The 25,152-nt window shown below is 41.8% G+C and overlaps 1 pseudogene; it reads right to left on the bottom strand.

Moving 5' to 3' along the window:
• Positions 1–1,992: 1,992 nt before the first annotated feature.
• LOC132591160 (coiled-coil domain-containing protein 180-like) overlaps positions 1,993–25,152 on the bottom strand; it is a 57,627-nt pseudogene continuing 34,467 nt past the window's right edge.

Below are 25,152 nucleotides of genomic sequence, written 5' to 3'. Positions count from 1 at the left end.
CAGGAAAATCATTACCTGGCATGTAGGACACTTGACCTGGTCCCTTCCTGATACACTCTCTTGCATGACGTAACCTCATCTGCAAGAACCTGGACCTTTGCTTGCAACCCTCTGAAGCTAGCAAATCCAAACAGGAAATGTTGTCCTGATACACCTGTGCCGGACAAGTCACCTTGACTTTGACATCCTGAAACAGTTGCATCAACCACTCGCAATCTGTGAGCGAGAATGAGGGAGTGTTGAGTTCCGCTGCATAGGAACTCAAACTCACTATTGTTTGCTCCTTGCACATCCAGCCAATCAGACAATGGTTGTACAAGTAGCAAACCCCAGAAGAGCTTGTGCCACCTGTGGCATCACCTCCGAAACTTGCATTTGCAAAAATCTCAAGACCTCCAGTCTTCTGACTTGTCAACTTCAGCCTGCAGTGCATAGTGCTTCGAAGATAGCAACCTATGCGCTGCAGAGCTTGCCAATCCCGAACCGTAGGATTGTCAGCATGCCTGCCAAGCAAATCACAGCTTGCAGCAAAGTCAGGTCTTGAACATTTTGCAATGAAGCATAGCTTGCCTAGAACACATCTATACAAAGTGGTGTCAGAAAATGCCTCTGCGTTATCATCTCTCCAATAACCTGGCACCATAGGTGTGTCTATAGGATTTGCATCACCCAAATCCATCCTGTTCAATACCTCTGTAATTTCCTGGGTCTGGTGCACCAGGAAATTACCTTCTTTGTCTTTCTCAACTTCCAGAGAAAGATAGTTGGAAACTTCACCAAGATCCTCCATGGTGTAGTGTTCCTGCAACTGAGCAAGTGTACGCTGGTACAAATCCCTGTGTTTCCAGAAGATAAGCATTTCAGCATCATAACAAAAGCAATACAGCTTGTGCTCCCCCTCTTCCCTGACAAACACACAAGAATCAGCAATACTTTGGTGAAAACCTAGAGAAAGCAACATCTCTGTTAGTGTTGTGTCCCAACACCTGGCACTCTTCTTGAGACCAAACAGGGATTTCCTCAGCTTGCAGACCATCCCCTGTGGTACGTGCACTCCTGCAGGTGGAAGTAAAAACAGATCCTCCTGCAAAATCCCAGTCAAAACATTAGCATCATTAGCATCCAATACAAAATGTGATACGTGCATTTTCTCCTGTGAAGCAATCTTGAGCAAAATCCTTAAGCCCTCATACCTCACATTTGGTGCAATAGTCTCAATGTTGTTTTCATCTTGAACCTGTGAAAACCCTGTTGCGACCAGTTTGGCTGTGTGCCCCACAGGTCTGATTCCCAGGTCTGATTCCCATCTAAGGAATCAATCTCTGCTTTCATGGCAGCTAGCCATGGTTGAGCATCTTTTGAGGTCATTTCCTGAACCTCCTTGAAGCTTGCAGGTTCTAAAACCTTTTCTGAGCTACTAAGACCAGCATCAGCAGTTTTAGCAAACTCAACAGCAAATCTCTCAGGCTGTTTGCCTGTTGTGACCTCTTCAGATCTGCAAACACTCATTTTCTCTTTCCCTGGAGAAAAATGACCAATGATGAGCAGTGGTTCTCCCAATTCAGTGTCAGACTCAACTGCAGGTCTGAGTGAGGTTTCAACACCTTTGTAGCCTGCTGCATCACCAGCTACAGCAGTACCACTACCTCCCACTGAATTTGAACCATCCTGATCATCATTTGCAGCTTGTGCTGCTCCACTTGGGTGAATCACATCATTTGCATGAACCAGGAAAATTCCCCCACCTTCCTCCCACTTGGGATTGGTAGCACCACCTAGGTGAACCAGGGAAATTTCCTCCTTTACCACCCCCTTGGGATTGACATCACCATCTGGGTGAACCTGGGAAATACCTCCCATTTGCACCTTCTCTGGATTGGCATTGTGCAACAAGGGTGTAAGTCCCTGCTGCATTAACTTTCCAGAATTCCCAGCTCCCTCACACAAACCACCCTCCCGAGAACTTTTGGGACGTGAGAGATCCTTTTGAATTCACTTCTCATCCAGGAAAGCATCTAGCTCCTGAGAAGTGAATTCACCTTCACTGGGACGGGAGCATTTCACTCCAATGGGATCGGCATTACCATCACTCCTGATGTACCCCTCTTCACACTCCGAGGGAGTCAGTTGACCATCTTGGCCATTTGCAACTTCATCCTCTGAAAGTGTCATTTGATCAGCTAGATCAATATGAATCACTTCACAGGGTGTGGAAGTCTGTCTGCTAGACAGCTTCCCATCATCAGCAAATACCTCATTGCAATCAGCAAAAGAATCACAGGGTTGAACCTTGAAACCCTGAACCCTTCCAGGCTCCTCCTTGGACACCTCCTGCAAACCCAGGTGAACATTGGTGTGATCAAAACCACCTGTAAGAAGAAGCTGATTAGTGTTAGCATCACAGGCAACTTCAGGCATATCAACCACATTTTCATCAGCAACATAATCAAAAGTAAACACATATTGATTATCAACTCTTGGAGCATTCAGAAATTCCTCATCGCCTTTCTTGATGAGACAGCTTCCATTTTCGAAAGAAACTCCATACCCTTCTTCAGAAATCTGTGAAATGGAAAGCAAATTAATTTGTGCATCTTGCACATACAAAACATCACATAGTGTCAAGTTAAGTCCTTTTATGTAGACATCTCCAGCTCCCTGCACACTTAAAAGTCCTCCACTAGACTTCACAAAACCATCCTGTGAAGAAAAACAAGTAAAGAAACGTCTGTCACTGCAAATGTGCTTCTGAATTGTGGAACTGACAAAAAACTTGCGTTGAACTTTTCGAGCCAGCAAAGTCCCGTTTTGCTGCTGTGTGGGCTTCTGCTCCTGGCCGCCCCCTTCTCCTTTCCAGCCGAAGACTTTTTCTCTTTGCCAGCTGCAGTTGTGGGCTTCAACTCTCTGCCCCCCTGCTCCTGGCCTTGTGACACTGTTGTGGGCTGCAATTCTTCCCCCTTCGGCTGGGCCTTAGCAACAAGCTTCACATTTGTGGGCATCTCCTTGCCCCTCCTTTGTGACAAAGCTGCACCTGCAAGCTTGTGTTTACGTCTCAGCTTCTGCAAAGACTTTGATGACTGACCTTCGTTCCCACGGGACTGCACGTCTGTGTGGGATGATGACGCCATCTCCCCCTGAGATTTGCAACTGGCGCCCTCAGCCATTTCCATTGAAGCATTCTGTGCAGCCACTTGTTCCAGGTCTGACGCAACAGCCAGCTCCTGCTGCAATTCCCAAGTGGTGCCCTCAGCTCTTGCATTCACTGGAGACTGCACCTCCACCAGGTCTGACACAGCCAGCTCTTCCTGTGGTTTGCAACCGGGTGCCCCAGCACTCCAGCAATCATTTGGGGAATCGCCATCACAGCTTCCTCCCCCTCCAAGAGCTAGTTTCAATGTTTCCCACATCTCGCAAGCTGAATTGCATGCACCAACATAAATCAATTGTCCCGGACACAAACTTGTGATAAACAATCCTCTCGCAAACGAATCATCTGACCTCCAGCTGCTAGGGTCTGAGCAATTAGCCCTCCCCCTTTTTGCGGCAATTGTGTACCACACCCCCGCATCCTGCAGCCTCTTCTGTGTACATTTTGCCCATTTCTGATAATTTTCTCCTTGAAGGAAAATTACCTGTTCAGAGCCAGAGCTGTGCAAAAACTCCATTTTCCCTTCTCTCTTACTAACTGGGAAAAATGCTGCAGCTTTTCACAGTCCACTGTCCTCACAGTCATTAATCACTGTGAAAGTTTTACTGCCAGCCATAAAACTTCAGGCTGCGCAGATCAAAGTCTCTTGCCTTGCGTGCCTGCCGCGGCAAGTAAAAAGCCTTTCGCTTTTCCACATACCTTCTCTCCTCTTTGTCCGAAGTTTTCCAGCATCCCAGCTGCTTTCGGAACACACTGCCGTTTCCTGCTGCCTCCTGGGCGATTAGCCATTCCATTACTGGTCACGGAACCCTTTTGCCCAGCAATCCATAGTCTGGGCCCATAACCCTTTGTTGAGATATCACCATTGGGAGGTCCAGCCGGCAGCCTCCTCTTCTCCTCAGTCCCAGTGATTCCCAGGGAACACGACTCAGGGTCTCGGTGACCTGAGCACGCAATCAGCAGAGCTCATCTCCAGCGTTAGCGTGGTTTGGCAGCAGCAGCAGCAAGGAAGAAATACTCAGAGAGAAGTCCTTGCATATTTACAAGCATTTTATTCTAAAGCATCTCGGAAGCAAGACAAACGTGTCTGTCTCCATCAGCAAAGCGAAAGCAAGACTAACATCACAGAAGTACAAACAAACGGAAATATACATCATGTGATAAATTCAACATCCTCTGCCAAGTCTGTTCCTGTTTAAGGTGGAACAGAATCTACTATGAAATCCTAACAGTCCTGAATAGTGAAATCAACAAAGATTGTGGTCATTAAACCACAGTGTGGTTCAACTTTATACACACATCTGATGGTGGCAGGAATGTGTTGTGAAATACTTCCAAATTGCTGCCCTATGTATCCCATCCTGTTTTGAGCAGCTTCTTTGCTAAAACTTGACCATTTTGGCTGTGAATTGTGGAAGGTCTGCTCCTTGCCTTGAAGACCTTTTCCCACCTGACCTGGACTGACTCCAGCTACAAAATCTGAGTCTTGGTGTGGGGTATTGTTTCTGCTGGGTTGTAGGGTGGGGGGTTGTTGTTATTGATATTAAATTTTTGTATCTTTAGATCTTACAATTGATCTCATGATATTATGATTTATGTGGAAATCATTCAGTTTGGTTGTGTCCTTTTCAATATTTTTATTGTTTACGGCTACTTTTGTTAAGCTTGGAATTGTGTAATTTTTAACATGTTTCAAGCCACATTGAGCATTGTTTGAGCTTTGGAAAGGTGGTATACAAACCTAGACAGCATCTTAAAAAGCAGAGACATCACCTTGCCGACAAAGGTCCATATAGTTAAAACTATGGTTTTCCCAGTAGTGATGTATGGAAATGAGAGCTGGACCATAAAGAAGGCTGATCGCCGAAGAATTGATGCTTTTGAATTATGGTGCTGGAGGAGACTCTTGAGAGTCCCATGGATGGCAAGAAGATCAAACCTGTCCATTCTTAAGGAAATCAGCCCTGGGTGCTCACTGGAAGGACAGATCCTGAAGCTGAGCCTCCAATACTTTGGCCACCTCATGAGTAGAGAAGACTTCCTGGGAAAGACCCTGATGTTTGGAAAGATTGAGGGCACAAGGAGAAGGGACGACAGAGGACGAGATGGTTGGACAGTGTTCTCGAAGCTACCAACATGAGTCTGACCAAACTGCCTGGCGTGCTCTGGTCCATGGGGTCACGAAGAGTCGGACACAACTAAATGACTAAAGAACAACAACAATACAAATAAAATGATGGGTTGGTTGGTTGATGAAACACTGGTGCCATAGGAAAGAATTATAGGTGCACCCTGAATCTTTATTGTAAACCTGTGATGTATGGTATAGGAATTTAATAAATAATAATAGATAACATCAGCAGTGATTGTGGAAGTAAAATGGTTACTATAGAAATTACCATAAGATTTTATTAGAAACAGAAATAACTACAAGCACATATGACGACACTGGTTTTTCATGATTTTATTCCCACAAGTCAGTTCATAGTAGTTTATTCTTTAAAGAAGATCTGATGACGCAAAGGTCATTTGCGCGCGCACACCAATATGATTGGATTAAGGACATTTTTGCCACCTTCAAGGTCTCTAGTCCTGAAACAAGTGACATTCCCAGCTGCCTCTCAGGATTCATATCAGAGCTCCTTACCTTATGAGTTACTTTTTAAAGCTGACATCTGCCGGGTTTTAATTCTGTCTAACCTCTTAAATAATCTTTCACCCTTCCATTGGCTGAGTAGCTGGACTTGGCTCTTTGTAATTAATGGGGTCTAGTAAGTCATAAAAACGGACTGTGCTCATTGGAAGTGAGGTGGCTCTAAGGGAGGAAGTAAGAACTGGAAAGGGAAGCATTTTCTTCTAGGAGAGGGGGATAGGGAAGTGGTGAGTGAGAGTGTAGGATAAAGGACCTAATGGGCTACTCGGTTTCTTTAAGGGAGTGAGAGAGAACTAGGATGGTAACTGGAAGCATTAATGGAAGTTGAGACAGTAAGTTAGTGAACAGGGGTGGGGTGGGAGTTAGCTGCTTTGGTTTATATCAGGTGTCCTCAAACTCGGCCTACCATGATCCCTAGCTAGCAGGACCAGTGGTCAGGGAAGATGGGAATTGTAGTCTCAAAACACCTGGAGGGCCGAGTTTGAGGAAGCCTGGTTTATATGATTAAAATATTCCACATCTCTCATATCTTGCTTTCCTAACTGATGCACAGCGAACTTGTTCTCTGGCAGAATCAAGGATCACTTTGGAATTGCCCCCTCTTCTGGCCAGCAATAGGGGCAGGGGGCTGGATTTATGCTTTAAAAAACCCCAACAGCCTCTAACCCCTCCCTCCAGCAATGGACAGATATTGAACCTCAGTTTTCTAATATAGAGAGCCTAAGTTTGCTGCTCTCCTCAAAGTGAAAGCCCTGGCTTCTCCCATCCATATAGCAATGTGACAACCAGGGTGGTTGGAATAAAGGTTTCTGGTTCTTTTGCATCTTTATCTCAAGGTCTTCAGTACATAAGAAGAATACTGAATGGGAAAGAGAGAGTTGTTTGTGCCATTTTCCGCAATGTATGAAATTGTCCCCGCATGCAAGGGGTGTGACAGTTCCCCAGAAGAGAAGGTCTCTATTACCTGACCGCTCTTAGCGAGCAACTGTGTTGAAATTGTCAGGTGTGGTTGTCCGCTGTTCTCTACCATCATATCCTGAATCATCATCAGTGGAAGACACACACAAAAAAACCCCCATCTGTATGGCAGACATAGAGCAGGGAATCACCTCTGCTCTCCTCAAACCTTAACCCAAAGTTTTTATTCAGTCCACTGTCTTTTCAACAAAGCTGAACTTTTTAATTCCTTCCCACACAATTGTTCTGAGAATTTATAAATATATTTCCCACACACACACATCTCCCTTAAAGTTGCTGAGGTTCCCAACACCGCCCCAAATGTGTGTTCGAAATTACACTTTGGGAATGGTTCCATTTTTCTTGTCTCTTCCTATTTATTTATTAGTAGCAGCAGTGCCAGTGGAGTGGGAATCAGAGGGAAGAGTGTGCCTTCCTGTGGCAGAACCAACATGTGAAATTTAAAATATCACCCCAAGTCACTAATCCTGGCTGTGAGCAAACGATTAGCAGGAAACTAGGGCAAATAGGACCGCTGATTTAACTGTGTGACAATGATACAGCCGGTAGGGTGTGTGTGTGTGTGTAGGGGAGAAGCAGGGGATGATGGGGTCAAAACAGTTTGTAAAAGTCTGCTTCACAAAAGCTGTTGTCCCCCTTGGGGCGGAATGAGATTATTATGGCTCAGTGTCTATCAAACAAAAGGAGAGAAAGAGGCCCGTGGCAGTAAGAGGGCTTTGCAGTAGGAAATGCCCTTCTCATTCGCCTCAGCAACCAGGAGCCTGCCAAAGAATTCCTGTCAAGGTTTGCTGGCTTTGTGGCTGTGCCGCCGTGGCTGCCTGGTGGACTGCTGCAGAAACCCCAACCATTGTCGGTGGGATTCAAAGGGAGCGGCAGAGAAATAATTTGAAGGGGCGGATTGAGGACTTTAAGAGGGCTTGTTAGCTGAATATCAAAGTTATAGTGCAGGTCCTCAGTTGTGCCATTTCTGATTTTCCTAAACGCACAGGGAGGAGGCACATTAAAACCTCGCATCATATGTCCCAATAAACATGCATCGAGGAAAGAAGTCTACATTCATAGGCAGGCAAACAAGCAGGCATAAACACATTTAGGGTGTATCACCACATAAACACTTTCAGGAAAACATGTATACACAGCCAAAAAAGATTAGTGAGCTAAAATGAATGTTGTTTAAAATTTACCTTCTAAGGGTGCTGGAGGAGACTCTTGAGAGTCCCATGGATGGCAAGAAGATCAAACCTATCCATTCTTAAGGAAATCAGCCCTGAGTGCTCACTGGAAGGGCAGATTCAGAAGCTGAGGCTCTAATACTTTGGCCATCTCATGAGAAGAGAAGACTCCCTGAAAAAGACCCTGATGTTGGGAAAGATGGAGGGCGCAAGGAGAAGGGGATGACAGAGGACTAAACAACTAAACAACAACAAACCCTTCACATTTCAAATTCACATGTAGCAATCCGAATAATATCCTGTGAATGTTGCATTCAGAAATAAACTTAAAAGATGGGAAGAAAGGGGTTGGGGATAGTTTTGTGCCATGTTTTAGGTTTGGGCTTATGTGTCTGTGGAAAATACCAAACGCTCTAATTTGGATGTTTCTTTATCAAAGCCAATTTTTTTATCGATTTGTAATCTTTGATTCACTTGAAAATATTGTAACCATGTATTAAAATGTCCTTTTACTGCCGTATATTCTTTTAATTGCCAAATTCCCTTTTTATTTTCTAATAAATGTTTATATGTTGGCCAATTTGCTTCCATGTTTTTCCTTTTTACCGCAACTATCTCTAGGGGAGAGATCCACCAAGGTGTTTTGGGCTCGAAATATCTTTTATATTTTTGCCAAACTGCATACAGGGATTTCCGAATAATGTTTAACATAAAAGTGCTCCTTTTTTCTATTTTCTCCTTCATCAAGTAATGGTGCCACCCAAATGCCATCCCGTATCCTTCTAAGTCTAATACATCAGTATCCTTCAATGCCATCCATTCTTTAATCCACCAGAGCGCTGCCGCATCGTGATAGACTTCAAGGTCAGGCATCCCAAATCCTCCCCTTTGCCTCTGATCTATCATAACCTTGTATTTGACTCTAGGTCTCTTTCCATTCCAAATGAATTTGGCAAGATCTTTTTTCCACTCTTTGAAGATTTTTTCTTGCCCTAATAAGGGAAGATTTTGAAATAGGTGGTTCATCCTCGAGACTACGCACATTTTCACTAATGAGATTCTCCCCAGTATCGATAGCTTCAATTTGTCCCACGTTTCTAGGTTTTTTTTAATTTTTTTCCAGATTGTCTTATAATTTTCTTGTATTAGGTCAATCCCCTTTATAGTGGTTTGAATGCCCAGGTACTTTATTTTTTTAACAATTTTCAAGCCTGTACTTTCCTGGAGGGCTATTCTCTCATCCATTTCTAGGTTTTTTACTAGCATGTTAGTTTTCTCATAATTAATTTTCAAGCCTGCTAGATATCCATATTCTTTTATCTTTTCGATTGCGGTAGGAATGCCTTTGACAGGATCTTCTGTCATTATTATTATATCATCCGCGAATGCTTTAATTTTAAATTTTTTATTGCCAATTATTATTCCTTTAATATTTTCTTCTTCTCTGATATTTTTTAATAATATTTCTAAGGTGATTATAAAGAGGATGGGAGATAGGGGGCACCCTTGTCTGGTGCCTCTCGTAATATCTATTTTATTTGATATTTTCCCATTTATTAGGATTCTTGCTTCTTGGATGTTATAAATTGCTTTAATTGCATTCCCCATTTCCCCCCCTAATTTTAAATTTTCCAATGTTTTTATCATGAAGGGCCACGAGACCCTATCGAAGGCCTTCTCCGCGTCGATGGAGAGAAGAGCTGCTCGCTTGTCTCTTCGACTCTCGAGGCATTCCAGGATGTTTACAATGATCCTTATATTGTCCTTTGCATATCTCCCTTTTATAAATCCCGCCTGATCTCTATGAATTATGTCCTCTAAAATATTATTTAATCTTTTGGCCAAGATTTTTGCAAAAATTTTGTAGTCGCTATTTAATAGCGAAATTGGCCTATAATTGCCTGGATTGTCTGTATCTACTTGTGATTTAGGAATTAATATTATCTGGGCTTCATTCCATGTTTGGGGTGTCCTTCCCTTTCTTAGTATTATATTCATTAGGTCATTGAGGGGGGTTAATAGTTCATCCTGCAGTTCTCTATAGAATTCTATTGGTAATCCATCAGGGCCCGGGGCCTTCCCTTTCTTCATATTCTTAATTGCATCTAATATTTCTGAGGTCGTTATTTCTTTATTCAGTAATTTTAATTTTTCCATTGGTATTTTTGGTAAATGATATTTTATTAAGAATTCATCAATTTGTTCGGTGGGTATTTCTTCCTTTTGATATAATGTTTCATAGAACTTTTGGAAAACTTTCATGATTTCCTCCGTTTTATAATAATATCTTCCTTCCGATTGTATTCTAATGATTATTTTTTCTTTTTTTCTTTTTTTGATTTGCCATGTCAGCAATTTACTAGGTTTATTAGCCCATTCAAAAATTTTGTATTTCCAGAATTGTATCTGTTGTTCAATTTCTTGGTCAATTAATTTTTCAAATTCCAATCTCAATATTTTAAGTTCTTGTTCCACTGACTTATTATGATTTTTGTAGAGAATTTTTTCTTTGTGTTTTATCTCCTGTAGGAGTTTTTCTTTTCTTTGTTCTCTATCTTTCCTTACTTTTGCATTTAATGAGATAAAGTAGCCGCGTATCACGGCTTTGCCCGCGTCCCATACTGTTAGAGGGTCCACCTCACCCTTATAATTTAACTCGAAATAATCCTTTAGCACTTTCTTGGCCCCCTGGATGTTCTTATTATTATTTAACATGAAGACATTAAGCCTCCAGTTTTTTTGTATTTGTTCATTTTTTAATGAAAGGGTCACTGGGTTATGGTCCGAGAGGGTCTGAGGTCTTATTTCTATTTTGTGTATTCTTAATGCCAATTCTTTAGGAATCCATATAGTATCTAATCTACCAGCAGTTTGGTGACGCGCAGAAATATGTGTGTATTCTTTTTTAATGGGGTTCTTATACCTCCATGCGTCTAATAGGTTTAAATTTTCCATAATGTCCATAAACTTTTTTGGTAGTTTTGTCTTGTTTCCTTTATGTCTTCCATTTTTATCTAATTCTGGATCGACAACTCCATTCATGTCTCCCATTATTATTATTATTATTATTATTGGTAAATAAAGATAAATATATAAAAAATTTGTACCAAATTATATTAAAATGGAAAACTGAAGAAGAATTAACAAAAGATTATATGATTAAATGGAGCCAAGATTTAGGCAAGCCCATCTCAATGAAAGAGTGGGAAAACCTGTGGAAGAGAGATTCAAATTTTACGCCAAATTATGATATAAAAGAAAATATAATGAAAATGCAAAATAGATGGCACCTAACACCAGCCAAATTGGCAAAAATATATCCAGAATTGAGCAACATCTGTTGGAGGTGTAACCAGGAAATCGGAACCCACATACATATGTGGTGGAATTGTAAACAAATTAAGGTGTTTTGGGAAACAATTTATAAGGAATTAAAGAAAATTCTGAGATATCCGATCAAGAAGTGCCCCAAATTGCTCCTTTTAGGAATGTTGCCTGAAGATGTCAACCCCAGAGATAGATGCTGTATAAGCTATGCCGTAACTGCCACAAGAGTGTTAATTGCAAAAAAATGGAAAACCGCTTCTGTCCCAACAAAAGAAGATTGGCAAAAGAAACTCTATAATTATTATAATCTGGCCATAAAATATGAAGAAATTAAAGGAATAAAAGAGGACGATTCAAAAAATAATTGGAAAGCATTTATAGATTATATGCAAACTAAGGTAGAGAACCTAAACCCTATCTCCAATGTCTAAAGGTTCTATCTTTTTTTTTAGAAATATAAAGTATCAATTGTAGTAGGATAAGAGAGATTGAGCTAGGAAACTTGATGGATGAGAAGAATGATATGAATTTATTGTAAATATTAAAGTAAGGTATGTATATTAAGAACGAAAAGGAAGATAAATGGGATTAGTTCAGACCAGGTTGTGAAGTCGCAGGGGAGGGGGGTGGGAGGATGGGCGGGGGGGGGTGATGAGAGGAAAAACAAGACAACTGCAACATTAAAAAAAGAAAAAGAAAGAAAGAAAATACCAAACGCTGATGACAAGGCATTTCACAAAAACTTCTTTTCGAAATTCAAGATACCAACACTTTACTATTCGACATCAAAACTGTCAACTTTTAGCAGATTTCAGATGCTGTCAAAACTCCATTTGAGTTCATTATCGTCAAATACCGGGCTGCTGTTTTGTGGACATTTCCACTAGGGCCTCGACATCTCTTTTCCAAATAGTTGCAGGCTGTTCGAAATCTAGCACTGTGTATGCTTAGCTATGAGGTCAGAATAACTGCTAGGCTAAAATTTTGCGCTTATTAATGCTAAATTGTTCAGTTGCTGTGTTGCCTAGACACTACGTATGGAAAAATATTTTCAGGAGCCCCTCAAAATCTGCTGTTGTGTTTTATAGTCCTGTCTTTTTTGTTATCACTGTTGTATAGTACAGTGGACCCTCCGAATACGAATTAAATTCGTTCCGGGGGGTCCGTCCGCAACCCGAAAAGTCCGTAGGCAGAGGTGCCGCTTCTGCACGCACACAGCTGCACATGGCTGAGGGAGGAGCAGGAAGATTGTTCCGTCAGTCCGGCGGAAATGCTTTTACTGTTTGCAACAGTCCAACACTGACTTCCACCCATAACAACAAATCTCTGAATAGCAGCAGCAACCAGGTCTCATTTCCTCCAAATGCCTAAAGGGCCATCCAGATGTTGCTGGATGCTAGTCCAGCCAATGCAGCCAATGATTAGGAAGGATGGGAGTTGGCATCCAGAAACATCTAGAGCAGGCATCCCCAAACTGCGGCCCTCCAGATGTTTTGGCCTACAACTCCCATGATCCCTAGCTAACAGGACCAGAGGTCGGGGAAGATGGGAATTGTAGTCCAAAACATCTGGAGGGCCGATGTTTGGGGATGCCTGATCTAGAGGGTCAAAGGTTCCCCACCCCTGGTCATAACAAATCACTTCCAGCTACAGAGGGATGTTTAGGGAAGTTTTTTAACGTTCGAAGTTTTATTCTGTTTTTAGTCTTCTGTTGGTAGCTGTCCAGAGTGGCTGGGAAAACCCAGCCAGATGGGTGGGGTATAAATTTTTTAAAATGTTGTTGTTGGACCAGATGTACCTCTGTAAGAAGGGAGCGCCACATACAGGGAGCTGCCACTGAAAAGGCCCTTTCCTGGATTCCCACCCTACATACCTCATACGGTTACTTAACCTGCTGATGTTATAGCAAGGGTAGGTCAATATGGAAGGAAATGTTCTTTGTTGAACTAAGGAGGGTGGGCAGTGGAGTTCCATCTCAAGTTCTATGCAAGACATGTGCTAAAATGTTTAGTTCCTCTGTTAAAACCATGGGAAATGTTTTTTAAGAAAACCAATGCTGAGGAAAGACTTGGAGACAATACCACCATTGCCCCATGTTCTCCCACTGCCGCAGCCATAGCAATACTAGCTAAAGCCATAGCAAAGCTTTGGGTTCAAACAAAATCTTCATTTTCACATGTGGAAGGACTCTGAAGGCCCATTGCCTTGGGTGTCAAAAAAAATGGTGGTCCACTGACATCACAAGTGACACAAACAGCAGAGGCTTGCAGCCCTCCTTGTGGACCAGGCTTGGGCAAGAAAGAGGGTGTCAGCTCTCGTTGGAAACAGTCAATGAGATTAACAATGAGATTTAAGTGGGTTGTGTAATGCTGGAATTAATGATATTCTGGGAAGCTGAGTGTAGTCAGATGGATTTTCAGGAGAGGTCTGCAGGGCTGGAAAGGAGTTTGTGAGGAAATGCCTAGCTACCTTAAATAAGTGTGCGCCTTCAGGAATGAGGAAAATGTTTAAATGGGCAATTCCCAAAAGACCAGAAGCATTCCGTATAGCTATAATAGGGACAGAGGTTCCAAAGAAGATGGCTAAATTATTTATGTACGTGACAACAGCAGCTAGAATATTATATTCACAGAAAAGGAAAGAAGAGATGGTTGCAACGAAGGAGGAGTGGCTTTTGAGAGTAATGGACCATGCAGAAATGGCAAAGCTGACCGCAAAATTAAGAGATCAAAAGATAAACTTTATATAGAAGATTGGAGGCCTTTTGTGGACTAAATGAAATCGCAGGCAGGATTCAAGATAAAAGCAGTGGAAGAAAAATGATAAAAGAATTGTAACAGAGAAACTTTTATTAATAGATAAAGATATAATGCTGTAGAAAAGGGCTGAGTAAAAATGCTGTGGAGGTGAGGATTGGAAGTCAATGTAATTATGTGATTTGAAGGTTATTGTGAAGTACTAATCCTTTAGGTTTCACTGCATACTCCTCCTTTCTCTCCCTGTGGATAAATGAATAATGAAAACAATCCAGCCTTCTCTTCTGGATTTCTCACTTTGTGCTCCTTTCCACTGATGCAAGTACTAATCCTTTAGGTTTCACTGCATACTCCTCCTTTCTCTCCCTGTGGATAAATGAATAATGAAAACAATCCAGCCTTCTCTTCTGGATTTCTCACTTTGTGCTCCTTTCCACTGATGCAAGGCCTTCTTGAGCATCAAGCACTGGCTTGAGGTGCCATCAGGAAAAGCAATAAGGGCTGCAGAGTTTCCACTGCCCTCCTTTTCGGTGAAGCTTCTTTCTCGAAACCCCCCTTAGAGGCAGTTTAAGGCAGTGCGGGGAACTGGGCTTGGGGAGCTAAAGTTACCCCAAGAGAGAAGGAGTTTCTGAGAACTGTGGTAAGAAATATCGGGAGCCGGGAAGGAAGGCAGCGAGGGCTTCTCATTGTGAGGGAAATTTTATTTTTAACAGATGCTAAGGCAGATGGCGCAGAATTAACAGAAAATGAGAGAGAAAAAAGTGGAGGAACATTACTGGCTCCAGAGAGAGTGGACATTAAAAAAAATAAAGAATAAGGGAATGAAAACAAGTTTAAGTACTCTCGCCAGAGAAGGGGGGAGGGGCATGAAGAGGCCGAGCAGGGACGAAGCAGCGTGATAATAACCAAAGGCGTGAAATTGCAAAAGTAAAATTTGTGGGACTCGGGAGGGGCCATGAAGGCCCCGGCTTCATTGCAAAACTCACTCAGAAATTACTGATGTGATGTTTTAGCTTTTATCATTAATAATAATCAAGATGAGGGAAGGGGGTAGGCGAGGGGGGAGGGAGGGCATTCGAGGCCCAGACTGAGAGGAAGGAGAGGGAGAAGGAGAGGGGAAAGAGGGCAGGTTGCTGTGGGGAAAGAGGGGGGATTAATGCAGAGAAAGGGGTAAGGAAGTGCAAAACGGGGGGGGGGGTGATACAGCAGGAGCAAAAAGGAGATCGTGCAGGTTGTTGCATGAGCAGGAGGGTGGCAATGCAAATGGTTGCAGTCGCAAGATGAAAAGGACTTTGCTGGGGGGGGACCTATAATGGAAAGACCTGGAGCATAAATGAGAAACCAGGAAGAAAGTCCTGGGAGGAGACAAAAAGGGGGAGAAGGAAATGCCAAATGGGGTTGGGGTTACAAGGCAGCCCTGTTTAGGGAAGCTTTTAATGTTTGATGGATTTCTGTATTTTAGAATTTCTGTTTTGTTGGAAGCCGCCCAGAGTGGCTGGGGGAACCCGACCAGATGGGCGGGGTATAAATAATAAATTATTATTATTATTATTATTATTATTATTATTATTATTATTATTACAGCCGATGAAATAGACGTCAGAGAGAGGCAGGGAGACAAAGAGAGATGGCATTCTCCTCCCAAATTAATTGAGGATACATCAGCCCGAGCTACTAAAACAGAGCTATTATGGATGGGTTAGTCACAGGTGGAGTTAAGGGCCTACAGAGGGATATTAGCCAAAATTGAGTGGCTTTTAATTTCTTTCTAATGAGAGACTGTGGCTGGGGAGTCAGACGATTCTTCAGCTCAGCTAGGCCTGAAGACGGCTAGGAGGCAGGAGACGGGCAGCTTTCCACAGGCAGAGAAAAGGATACTTGAGCAGATCACACAGTGATTCCTGTGGCCAGGCTGAAAATGCTAGTTGATCTCTCCTAGCCACCTGCAGGCTAGACGGGGTGGGGTAGCCTGAGTGGGATGTGGCCACAGCACTACAGTGGGTCCAAGTGGTACTGGAGGTGGGGGGGGCGCATTTATTTGACTTACACCAGAACCATGGGTGACAATGACAGCTTGCCATTGTTTTTAGCACCTCCGCAGGCAGTGAATGCGGCTGTTGTCAAACCAGCATCTGTTCAGGGCTGACCAAATTCACCCAACCTCTTCCTATAACAACTTCCTGATGAATTCTGACACCTATTTATCTTCCGGGGGGGGGGGGAAGCACTGGTTGTGGCCATATTTACCCCACACTAATCTCTCTGACTTGTTATTGCTCCTGAAATCTGCCCTCTCCAGTGATGGGTGTGGTGAGTAATGCCCAGATCTGACCTCAAGGTTGAAGAGCTGCATATGGACTTCTGATAAAAATACTAGTACGATGTAATATTTCATAATATTACATTTCGTAATGCTCTGCCTAACTCTGTTTTATGAAATCAGAAGTCATCGCTGTTGCTGTTTCCCTTGGGGGCCCCAATAAACTGTTCTTCTCCACGTCAATATTGGCGTCATTTCAGATATGTGAAAAGCATGTTCATGTCTCCCCTTTCTCATTTCATCTCCTATAGGTATAGAGATATGTGAATGTCGACAAGCCAAAAGCATTGATTATGTTCAGGTTGGGGAGATACGTTGTGTGTCTGTATCTGCATGCGAAGAACTGTGGGAAATGTAGCTTTCTCCTGTTTCCACATGGGCAATGCATTTGAAATAAATGGATTCTTCATTTTGCTAGGGGAAAACCACACACACATCCATACAGGGTGACTTTATTCTGTCTCTTGGGTGGCCTCTGACTTTTCTAGCTAAGTTCCCTAAGTTGTTCCCTGAGACATTGTCTCCTCTTCACAAACCCTGGAGATGATAGATAGATGATAGATAGATAGATGATAGATAGATAGATAGATAGATAGATATAGATGATAGATATAGATGGTAGATAGATAGATAGATAGATAGATAGATAGATAGATAGATAGATAGATAGATAGCATGTTTAATCTTCTCCGCAGGAAGACACAGCTCAGTTGTAGGGGACACTATCCTGCAGGGGTTAAACCAGGGCACAGCTTCCAGCTTGCTTTCCCCCAGGGGGAAAGAGGGTATTTTATTTCCTTTTAATAGCCGCTCCTCATTTGCCTCCCCTAAGCAAAGAACAGTTATAATTCTCCATGGCAATGAAGTATGATTTCAATAGGACCACATTCCCCTGGGTTGCCAGCTGAGGCTGCTCCCCAAAGAGAGACGCCCCTCTCAGAGTCCATTCATGCTCAATTATAAAGGGTTGATTGGCCTTGTTGTCTGGTGAGGAAACCCATCCCAGCCCCCTCCCTCATGGGCTCAAGGCTGATTTACCAGGACCCAAGCTGCTCACATTAATAAGAATCAAATTAAGTACAAGGAGTTATGGCAGAGAAGAGGCGGCGGCAGAAATAGGGATGCCCAAGCAAGGGTACCTGGGAGCTCCCAGAGCTTTGAAAAGTGGGTACAGAGCTAAGACTGATGGCGACCGTGCAAGTTCATTGGCTGGCCTTAGAAAGTAGGGCTTCCTTGCTGGCACTGGGGGCTCTTGAGGCCTTTTTCTGTCATTGCTCCCCCGCTCCTGTGTGAGTGCCTGGAGGCAGTTGGAGGATGGATGGCAGCTAACAGATTGAGGTTGAATCCTGACAAGACAGAAGTACTGTTTGTGGGGGACAGAAGGCGGGCAGGTGTGGAGAACTCCCTGGTCCTGAGTGGGGTAACTGTGCCCGTGAAGGACCAGGTGCGCAGCCTGGGAGTCATTCTGGACTCACAGCGGTTGAAATCCCCGCATACAATAGATGCAGCCTCAGGATACTTGCATTGTTGTCTATTAACAGCATCGTGCAGGAGACCCAATGCCTTATTGATGTTCGCATCAGGTGCAATATATACTATAGTTATCAGTACTACTGTAAATTCTCGGGGGATGTAAATAGGTCTGCATTTAAGCGTCATAAATTCCACAGTTGGGGAACAATGACTAGCTATCACGGTGTGGTTTGTGCACCAGCAGTTGTTTACATATGCACACAAACCTCCCCCCCTTCTTTTACCAGAGTCCTCTGTTCTATCATGACGGAACACTGTATAGCCTGCTAGTTCTATGGCTGAGTCAGGTATAAGTGGTGTCAGCCAAGTTTCTGTAATCAGCAGAAGACAGCATTCACTCACAGTTCTCTCAGTTGCCACCCACAGCTTCCACTCCTCCAGCTTGTTCACCAAGGATCTCACATTCGCATAGAAAATGCTGGGAAGTGGTAAGTTATAGTGCTGTGTCTTCAGCCTTAATTGCTTTAGTCGCCTTCCTCCCCTGCAACCTCTCTTTTGTTTACGGTTTCTCATGTGCCTCTTTCCTCCCCGGTTCTTTGAAGTCAAAAAATCTTCCTTGCAGACGCGGAGACACTCACAATTTATGCAGTGCTCGCTCCGTAGCCGAATAGATAACATATCCTGTCGACTATAAACAAGTCTATTTTGGCAGGACAAGAAAGCCAAATTCTGAGTTAGGGAGCAACCAGCTGCTGCGTCTCCACGCGCTACAGCTGTCAAATCACTTATAATGCCCAGGGGCACAGCCAATGTAGGTCTTTCAAGACCGGTGGTACGTGGTCTCAGTGGCCACTCCCAGTCACCAGTCTAGCCAGGGCCGTCTTAAGCATATCCAGCGCCGTAGTGCAAAGATCCCTCCAGCGCCCCACCCCCTCTGTTTCCCAGAGTTGTCGACCCAATGGCATAGCAAGGTCAGGTGGTACCCGGGGGGATTTTTTTTAAAAAATAGTTTTTATTGTTTAAAATCAGCAGAACAACAAATACACACTTACGTATAAAAAGGAATAATAAGGTGGGGGAGAATAATAAGGGGTGGGGAAAAAAGCAATACAATAAAGAATACAATAAAGATCGATAAAAAAAGAAGAAGAAAAAGAAAAAGAAAAAAAGGGCAAGAAAAACCTTATTCTTACAATATTTCGTCAAAACTTATCCTCACAGATTTACAAAACAAATAAGAATATAAAACAGATACACTCATCACATCTACATATAGATACTTCCTGTCCCTTTTGTTGCACACTTTTCAATATCTTATGTTTCACAGGCTTATGTTAACGATATCTCTTTTTCCTCCTCATTATTATTCTAATCCTTTCTATTTCTCTCAAGCATCATTCAATATCCGTGAGTAGAGAGCTATTTGGGTAATATGTTTTGAGATAGTTCTTATACACTCTCCACTCTTTCACTGTCTTTTGTACAGGTATATCTCTCATTGAGTCTGTCAACCATGCCATCCTAATATAGTTTAACATTTGTGTTTGCCAGTCTATTACTGTGGGCAGCGTCTCGCTCTTCCAATTTTTAGCTACCAAGATTCTAGCAGCGGTCACAGCGTATAGGCATAAAGATCTTATTTCCTTATTTATTTCCGGTGGTAAGATATTTAAAAGGAACGTTTCAGGCATTTTTTTTAAATGTTATTTTAAACATTTTCTTTAGTTCTTCATATATCTTGTTCCAGTATTCTTTTATATTTTTGCAGGACCACCACATGTGGTAGTACGTGCCATCTTCTTTCTTGCACCTCCAGCACCTCGGATTCATACCCCCATACATTTTAGCCAGCTTACATGGTGTTAAATGCCAACGGTATATCATTTTCATACAATTTTCTCTTAGGTTGAAACATGCTGTAAATTTTAGATCTTTCTCCCACAATCTCTCCCACTGGTCTATGTTGATGTTATAACCCAAGTCTTGGGCCCATTTAATCATTGGAGTTTTAGTTTGCTCCTCGATCGTCTCCCATTCTAAAAGATAGTCATACATTAGGGAAATTTTCTTCTTCCTTATTTTTGTTATTATCTTTTCAAATCTTGACATTTCTATTGCTAACCCTGTCTCTCTATCCACGATTAGTTTCTGATTCAGTTCAAAATATTGTAGCCAGCTCGTTAATTGATTTTTAATTTCTTCATACTTTCTCAGTACTGGTTTCCCTTCTGTTGTCTCTAGTACTGTTCTGTATGTGGGCCAGTTATTACTCATGTTTCTCCTTTTAACCGCAATGGCCTCTGTAGGAGAGGTCCAGAGTGGTATTTTGGGCTCCAATATCCCTTTGTACCTAATCCACAGCCTGAAGAGGGATTTCCTTATCACATGATTAAGGAACCCTTTGTGTGCTTTTATTTTCCCGTAGATCAGGTATGCGTGCCAACCAAATCGCCTATCGTGGCCTTCTAGATCTAATATGTCTGTTCTTTCTAGTTTTATCCATTCTCCTAGCCACACTAATCCCACCGCTGCGTGGTATATTTCGAGATCGGGTAGCGCAAATCCACCTCTTGATTTTTTATCAATTAGTGATAAATGTTTTATTCTGCGCTTTTTGCCGCACCAGATGAATCTGGCAATTTCCCTCCTCCATTCCTTAAAGCACTTAGATCCTCCTAAGATTGGGATCGTCTGAAACAAGAACATTAATTTGGGCAGGACATTCATTTTGACAGCTGATATGCGCCCCCAAAGGGATAGATGTAACTTGTTCCAGGCCTCCATATTTCTTTTAATTTCTTTCCATACCTTTTGGTAGTTGTCCTCAAACAAATTTAGGTTATTATTTGAAATCCAAATTCCCAAATATTTCCACTTATTTCTTATTTCCAATCCAGTTTCCTTCTCTAATTCTTCTTTTTCTTTTTGTCTTAAATTTTTAGCTATTATTTTGGTTTTTTGGCAATTTATTCTCATTCCCATTATTTTCCCAAAGTCTTTTATAATTTTTATGGCCTCCGGAATGCTTTCCTGGGGGTCCTGGGTTGTTAATATTACGTCATCAGCAAACGCTCTTACCTTGTAGTCCCTTTCTCCTACCTTTATTCCTTTTATTTTCTCATTGATTCTGATCTCTTGTAAAAGGGGTTCTAGTGCAAGGATAAACAACAACGGGGACAAAGGGCATCCTTGTCTTGTTCCTTTACAGATGTTGATTTGATCTGTGACATTTCCGTTTATTAAAAGCCTTGCCGTTTGCTGACTGTATATGGCCTCTATACCTGCTCTAAATTTTTCTCCCATTTTCATTATTTTTAATTGCTGTTTTATATATTCCCATGAGACGTTGTCAAACGCCTTCTCAGCGTCTAGCAGTAGCAGACCTGCCTTTCTTTCATTGTTCACTTCCATGAATTCTATTACATCAATTATATTCCGTGTATTGTCTGCTATTTGTCTTCCTGGAAGGAAGCCTGCTTGGTCTGAGTGTATAGCTTTTTGTATTGCCCCCTTTAATCTATTTGCTAATACATTAGCGAATATCTTGTAATCGCAGTTGAGAAGCGATATGGGTCTATAGTTTGACAACGTCTCTGGGTCACCTCCTTGTTTTGGGATAAGGGTTATATAGGCCTCTTTCCACGAATCCGGCGCTTTCCCTTCCTCCAAGATTTTATTCATTATGTCTCTTAGCGGTGCAATCAATATTCCTGCCAATTTTTTATAATACTCGGAGGGGAGTCCATCCGGACCCGGCGATTTTCCTGTTTTGATTTTCTGTATTGCCTCCTTTATCTCTGTTTCAGAAATTGGTGCGCTCAGCTGGAGCAGTTTTTCTTCTTCTAATTCTTGAATTTTATGATCTTTTAAATACTTTTCGATTTGTTCTCTCCCTTCTACTCCTTTTTTGTACAGATTTTCATAGTACTTTATAAATTTGGATGTTATTGCCTTGGGGTCATCTATGGTTCTTTCTCCTATCTTTATCCTATTTATTTGTTTTTCTGCTTCTCTCTTTTTTAGTTGCCACGCTAGATATTTCCCGGGCTTATTTGCAAATTCAAAACTCTTTTGTCTAAGCAGTCTCAATTTTTTCTCTACTTCCAATCCTATCTTGCTCTCATATTCATTTCTCAGGGTATCCTTTTTTGGTTTTTTTACTAACTCCTTTTCCTTTTTCCTAATTTCCTCTAGCAGTTTTTCCTTATCTTTCTCCTTTTTCTTTCTTTCTATCGCTTTTTGCTTGATGAAATACCCCCTTATCACTGCCTTACTCGCGTCCCAGATCACATTTATGTTGTTATTCCCCTTTCTATTTAATTCAAAATAGCTTTCCAATTCCAATTTCGCTCCTTCCAATATCTTGTCATTTTTTAATAATGAATCATCCAATTTCCATCTTCTCAATCCCGTACTCCAATTTGGCCTCATTTTTAATTGTACAGGGTTGTGATCTGAGATCGTTTTAGGGAGGATCTTTACTTCTTCTATTCTCATCGTTAACTCTTTTGTAGCCCAAATGGCGTCTATTCTACTTGCTGTTTTTTGCGCATCTGAGAAAAACGTAAAATCTTTCTCTCCCATATGTTTAAACCTCCAAGTATCGAATAATTCCAGATCCTCAGTCATCTTGACAAACACAGCTGGCAATTTCCCTTGGTTTTTGGCCCCTCCCAACCTATCTATTTGCGGGTTAATTACTCCGTTAAAGTCTCCCATAATAATCATTTTGTTCCCTACATGTTCCATTAATTTTACTTCCAATTTTTTATAAAAAATTGATTTTTTTCTCATTTGGTGCGTAAAGCCCCATCACTATTAGTTCTTCACCTTGCGCTGTTACCTTGATTATTATTATTCTCCCCTTAGGATCGGCATAAATCAGTTTCGGCTCCAGTCCCGGTCTTACATATATCACCCCCCCCCTTTTTTTGACTTGGTCAGCCGCAATAAATTCACATCCTAGTTTAGCATTGATTAGTACTCGCTTGTGTTCTCTATTTATGTGTGTTTCCTGTAAACATACAATATCATTCTTTTGTTTCTGGAGTATATGTTCTACCTTGTTTCTCTTCCTTTTATCATTCAACCCATTTACATTCCACGTTAAAATTGTTAAAGTCATCTTTATTTAGTTCTAAATATTAAACATTAAAACATGTAGGGGGAGTTTCCCCTATTCAGATGTAGCTTATTGCCTTTAATTACTATCGCTGTCCTCACTTTCCTCTTGTATTTGTTGTTGTAGTGTTGCATTATTGTTTGGGCTGGGCTCTCTTCCATTCATCTGTCTATCTCCCTCAAGTTCACTTCTGTATGGTCTCAAAAAATTTTCAGCATCATCCACTGTTTCTATTCTTCTCTTTCTCCCTTTAAACGTGAAGGTGATTCCTTCTGGAATCTCCCACTTAAAGCGGATTCCATTCGCACTCAGGGCTTTTGTGAGGAAGTGGTACTTTTCTCTCTTTTTTAGCAAGTGGGGTGGAATCTCCCTTAGTATTATAATTTCCTCATCACCAATCTTAAAAGGGTTTTTCCTTCTATTTCGCCAAATGATATTTCTTAGTTTGGTTGATGTTAATGAGATCAAACAATCTCCCGGCCATTTATTGGCCTTTGCCTTCTTGGAGTTCACTCTAAATATACTTTCAACCCCTTCTTCTATATTATTTTCGGTTATTCCTAACCACTTTGCTAGTTCCATTATGATTCTTTTCTGTAAATCCTCATCTTGGTTCTCAGGTATGCCTCTCAATCTTAAAATATTCTCTCTTGCCTGCATCTGCAAGATAGATAAGGCATCCCATGTTGCTTCCTGTTTTATTTTAAACTTCTCACTATCCTTTTTGATTTTTTCATTCTCTTTTTTGTAGTCTCTATAATCTTTTGCTGACTTTTTGGAGGCCTCTTCCAGCTGCTGTACCTTTTGTTTCAGGTCCTCTACCTCTTTTTTCATCCCTTTGTTCTCCTCCAAAACTTCTTTCATTTGGGATTCTAATGTTGTGATTGCTTTTGTGTTATCCTCTGTTTTGGTTCCCATTTTATCAAATTTTTCCTCTAAACTTTTGACTTTGTCATTCAACTCACTTTTCATTTCGGTAAATTCCTTTCTCATTTCTCCTATGTCACCCTTTAAGCTTAGTATGAGTTCTCTCAGATCCATTTCTGGCTCTTGCCCTTGCCCTGAGTCTCTTCTTGCCTGGCTGTTATGGAGGGCTGGCATCTGCTTCTTGTTATTTGTCATTATACTTCACTCAACTTAACACAGTTTGGTTGTATATTTCTGCCCCTCTTATGCTTTCGGTTTTACCAACTGCCAAAATATCCTCCTTTGGGTGTACGTCTCCCCCCTGCTTAAAGAGCACAGGCCCCACTATTGCTCTTGATATTACACACCAACAAAGTCTTGAGACCAATTACCAATTTTCCTTAGGGTAGTGGGATGTAACTCCCTATATGCCTATACCTAGAGAGAGAGAAAAACCAAATACGATAGAGTCAATAATGGAACACTCTATAAATAGTTTCAAGAAAGAAGAAGGGGTTGGAGTCCTCCTTTGGGTTCCCCCTTCCTAATTTAAGTCCTCTTTGTCTTTATCTTTAACTACGTTCGGTTGTTTAAGTTCTGTGGCTCTCTTTCTTATCGTTGTCTTACATCACCTTTTCTGTCTTGTCTGTCCGTATATAATTCTATTTTTCATGTGTATGTATGGTTTTTTATGTCCTTTATTCCTTTCACCACCTGGTGTCGCTGTTTCCTTTTTCTGGTGCTGTGCTTCTCTTTCTTCTTGGCTGTCCTTCTCTGGCTCCTCCCCTCTTGCCTCGTCGTTCTTCCCTTCCTCCTATTCTCTGTTGGCCCAGCCCTTCGTTTGTGCACGCTACTCCATTTTCCTGGCTTTATTCAGTTACACGTTGAGGAGGTATTTACCAGTTTTATTTTACAGTCTTATTACCGTCCTTGCCCCCTCTTTTTGTCTTCTTTTAGTTAGGCAATCGTGGTAGATCAATGTCTCTCCTTTTTAACTTTGTCCCTTAGTATACGATTTAGCGTTATCTTTCCCCTTTTTGCTGTTCTTTTTACTCTCTGATGCTTGTATTGTAATCCTGTGACGCTGTTTTTGTGCAACAAACGGGGCTTCCCTTGTCTACTCCTTTTTAGTCCTCCCGTTTGTAACTCTTTTTGTCCCCTTTTTCCCTTTTGGGGGGGGCTGGCTTACCGCCGCATGTTAAGTGCTAGCGCCGCGTCTCTTTGCACCAACTTTTTGTTGTTTCTTTCTTTACCCCCTATGTCTCTTTTGTCCTTCTCCTTTGGACTGTCCCCCTTC

The sequence above is a fragment of the Zootoca vivipara genome, chromosome W (assembly GCF_963506605.1).
Source record: "Zootoca vivipara chromosome W, rZooViv1.1, whole genome shotgun sequence".
Lineage (NCBI taxonomy): Eukaryota > Metazoa > Chordata > Lepidosauria > Squamata > Lacertidae > Zootoca > Zootoca vivipara.
Note: the sequence above shows the minus strand (reverse complement) of the source record. Positions and strands in the feature narration are given on the sequence as shown.